General features: G+C 29.4%; 1 long non-coding RNA gene across 2 annotated transcripts; it reads right to left on the bottom strand.

Annotated features, from left to right (window-relative positions):
- Positions 1 to 411: 411 nt before the first annotated feature.
- LOC144999957 (uncharacterized) lies at positions 412 to 2,107 on the bottom strand. Of its 2 annotated transcripts, XR_013661064.1 has the most exons (6): positions 1,865 to 2,107; positions 1,559 to 1,661; positions 1,371 to 1,454; positions 1,165 to 1,231; positions 902 to 1,015; positions 412 to 718 (listed from the first exon to the last, which is right to left on the bottom strand). It is a non-coding gene; the product is annotated as an uncharacterized LOC144999957 (long non-coding RNA). The 2 variants fall into 2 exon arrangements; XR_013661063.1 differs by lacking the exon at positions 1,371 to 1,454 and having other exon boundaries at positions 1,865 to 2,095.
- Positions 2,108 to 4,515: the final 2,408 nt, after the last annotated feature.

The following is a 4,515-nucleotide window of genomic DNA, read 5'->3' as shown; positions in this document are numbered from 1 at the left end:
TGAAATTAATTGTCTTATTTTATAAGTAAATAATTTTAAAAGTTCAAAAATAATAATAAAGTTAGTAGAATAATATAATAATTAAATAATTAATTTAATGAAATGATTAAGTTATAATAAAATAATATCAAAAGAAGTAAAAATGATTAGGTCCCGTTTGATAGTTTCCGATTGAGAAAGTGCTGACTGAGAAAGGTCTGTCTGGGTAAGAAATTCTGACTGAGTAAGAAATCATGTTGTTTGATTGTACATCTGACTGAATGTGCTGACTAATAAAAAATGATCATTTTACCCTTTAAATGTAAATTACACACAAATCCTTTAAAAATTCAAATAAAATAAAAGGAATCGTTTTAACTTGACACATGTAACATTGAACATAGAAAAAATATGCAACGTGTAACATCACACTTTGAAATTAACCATTGGCTTATAAGTTTTAATTTTAAGGCCAAATACTTTGTTACAGGAAAGAGGGCAGCATGTAGGTGACAAGTTTTTTTTTTTTTTTTGAACGGCTCAGACGCTAATAATCAACAAACACCAACAGGAAGATGGAAACAAAGCATACAAAACAACCATCTACAACGAAAACAAAAGAATCTAATGATCCAAAGAACAGAGAACAATATTAAGCAAGAATTGAACAAACATCCACCAATTATCTTGAAAAATGACCATTTTACCCTAATGTTGTATACAGTGATGTTTGAAGTTCCTGGATAATTATAAAAACATACAAACTATCATACAAAATGTAAATTACACAAATCATTTAAAAATCCAAATAAAAGTTGTCATGCAAATTAATTTAAATCATCACAAACTTATAAGTTTGTTATACTTTTTCTTGATATCATTATTCATTCTATATTTTGTAAAAATCATGTCCAATTATTACCTCATAGGTCAAAGTACCACCAAAGGTCAGGTTGTCGAAGGGTAGCACTAGAAATGACACCATTTGTTGATAAAATGCATATTGCACAGGTCCTTGTTGAGAAATTGATATAACCTTCATTCTCACATCCAAAATAAACCCAAAAGTAAAGAAAATTTTGTGAACACAAATAATCAAGAATTATTCAAGAACAATGTTGCATTTGCACAATTATCATATATAATTTTTCACAAAAGAGCATAAGGGTAAAATAGTCAATTTACCTCCCCCGTGTTAACATTGATGATATGAGTACTAAAGTTAGCACCAACCACACTTGAAACCGAATCACTTAAGCAAAAAACAATAAACAGTGTTAGAAAAAACTGAAAATCTTTATAAACTACACATTTTAAATACTTCAAGAAAATAATTTAAAAAAAAAAACTCAATAAATTCCTATAAATTATATCATTTTCAGAATAAAAACCTGGTTCAAAACTCAAAAGTGTTTACACACAAAATGTGGAAGAAAAACCCAAGCAGATAGGAACTTTGAGCCAATAACCAAACTCTAGAAGATAAAAAAGCAAAATTAATGGAGTGATCGGTGGGTGGATTTTAAAATCAGAACCCAGACATTCAACAGGAAAATCAATTGAAACATGAAAGCTTTACCTGTGAATGATTATTTCATTATCTATAAATTCAGTGAGCGCCCTCCTCACAATCAAAGCGCCGTTCTCCGATTATCCCTTTCTAATAATCATGACTCTTAAGTCTGAAATATTACAACATCACAATTAGAATTCCGATTGTAAGTTTTTCTGTTGTTCATTCTTGTTGGAAGTGTTTCATCATATGATTAGGATTTTATTGCTTTTTATTTGTTTAATTGTGGTTCTTTCATAGCCACTGATCAAAAGGTAGAACAAATATATTAAAACTCGGAAATAGCAAAATCACCAAACATGAAAGCTTTACCTGATGAAAAGAGGCAGAAGGCGTCATTCGTTGGGTGGCGGAGGCAGAAATCGTCGACGGTTGTTGCTGGTTGCGGGAGAAGAAGCGTTTCTATGGAGGCGTTGAAAGAGGAGCTGTAGGGAAAGGGCACAACTGGAAGACGCCTCTCTCATTCTCAGTCAGCCAATTTTCATATTCTTACCGAGTCAGATTAGACCTTCCGAGTCAGACGCATAAAATTGACTTATCAAACCGAGTCAGCCAAAAATGTCTGACTTGACTCGGTCAGATGAATATCAAACACAACCTAAATGATATCATAATGATGACTTAAAAGATAAGCCTAAAAGCATTTCCAATGATGAACTCTCAAAAATATTATCACTTCACTAATTTATTTTTATTGACTTTTTTATTTATTTATAATATTATTAATAAGCTATAAAAAACATTATATGAGGATGGTGTAGGTTAGTGTGTCAATAGTAAGATCAATTTTAAATTTGTTTTTCTATTAAGATAAAAAACAATAATAATATTTTTTATAATATAATAATATAATTAAAATTATAAATAAATAAAATTACAAATAAATTTTCATCAACCTAATATCATTGATATTATAAAATAACATTATAAGAAAAATAAATTTTGAACAAATCTTCATCATTTTTAAAATTTTTAAAAATTACATAACAAAATCCGAAACAAAAATCAACAATAATTAATTATCTATAGTCATAAAGATCTTTCTATATGTTTAAGTCGCTTATAAATACTAAACGCGACTTATACATATTTGTTATTCGGTTACGGACGGATGTTTATGAAAAAATGTTAGAGAGCCTATTGTTACAGAGCCTAGTTTCAAATTTTAATGTTTTTCCAAAGTTTTCAATTTTTAAATTTCTTTTATTTTTTTCTAATATACTTTTTTTTGAACTTTTGTTATTTTTTTTTGCTATTAATGTTTATCATGATCATTGAGCTAGACTCAAAGCAATCACATGTCCATTATTTTACTACTTTAATATTAAAAAAAATGTTTTACGTCTTAGTCTATTGTCATTTTGAAATTAAAAAGATGTTAACTAATTTTTAGATTAATTTGAAAATGTCTAACTCACAAAAATTCTAAACTAACTATCACATTTATGATTACATGCACAATTGATAAAAACATGAAATATGCTAACATATGTTTGGTTAAGCTATGAGGTTGAAGTGGACTTAAAATTGCACAATTTTATATTTTTTTCTTTTTTTAGGAACACATACAAGATTCGTCACTACAAAAAGGATAATGGTAACCCCACAATTCACTACTTTATTTATGAAATTCATGGTAATAGAGATTCATGGCCTACCGAAACAGAGTTTGTAACTTGCTATCCTCTTACCTAACAAACAACGATTTACCTCAGTGGAAATGATGATTCATTCGGATCGATATGAGAGTCCAACTACATTGCATTGCCAGAATCCATGTTGTATATTTGAAAGAGCGGTGGAGCATGTGGTTTACTTACCACTTTTCCAAGTGAAATCCCCTAGTATATGAAAGAGTGAAAAAGTGCTTTCGTTGCGCCAATAAGACCACCAAAAGCCTTTGTGGCACTAGTGGTACACAGAAGTCTTATGCAGTTCATGTAGTGAGTCGATTTGTGTCTGCTTCTACCGGTCCCCGTCGCGGTGTTAGGAGACAGTTCATTAATCAAGCTGTGAAGTGAAGGTCACAGGGGCTATGAGACCCGGCGTAGTAATTTGGAAGTCCTAGTAGTAAGCAGAAAATGAAAAGCTTATGAATAAGCTCAAGATAGCCAAGATGGAGTAGGGCTAGTCTAGGGTTGACATCTTTGCTTCTCTCACGATACAATCCTCTTCCCGCGGAGCCCCCTTTCTACCCTGTCTACAGAGACAAATATAGGGCTGACGCCAACAGTTCATCACGGAAGAGTTATATATATATATATATATATATATATATATATATATATATATATATATATATATATATATATATATATATATATAGAGAGAGAGAGAGAGAGAGAGAGGGAGAACATATGCGAAAGAAAATCATTTTTTCATAAAACAATGTGTATTGACTAGAAAGTATATTAGACTAGAGTATAAATGGTCAAAATAGATTGGTGTGTTGATAAGGTGATATAGGTTGGTGTGTAAAAAAAGAATCGTTTCTTAAATCTGATATATGATATATGATATTACTGATATATTGTGTTCTATTTTATATATATATATATATATATATATATATATATATATATATATATATATATATATATATATATATATATATATATATATATATATATATATATATATATATATATCACTCTTGGTTTTGCAAGTAGGCTATTAATTCTGTTTGAAATATTGCTTTCATAACATTAGGTTATCTTTCAGTTGAGTTAGGGATGATTTGATTTTACTTTCTCTTCAATGAAGTGGAGATCACATTTGATTTGGATATAAAGTTCAAGATGATTCAATTTCAACTCAAGCTCAATGTATATCTGAGCTTTCCAATTGCATCGGTATCTTCAAGAGTTATTATGATGTATAATTTCAACTCAATCTCAATGTTTATTTGAGCTTTTCAATTGCATCAGAATATGTTTTAAAAGGTTATCTTATGAATATGACGA

This window comes from Lactuca saligna, chromosome 6 (genome assembly GCF_052625555.1).
Source record: "Lactuca saligna cultivar CGN05327 chromosome 6, ASM5262555v1, whole genome shotgun sequence".
Classification (NCBI taxonomy): domain Eukaryota; kingdom Viridiplantae; phylum Streptophyta; class Magnoliopsida; order Asterales; family Asteraceae; genus Lactuca; species Lactuca saligna.
Note: the sequence above shows the minus strand (reverse complement) of the source record. Positions and strands in the feature narration are given on the sequence as shown.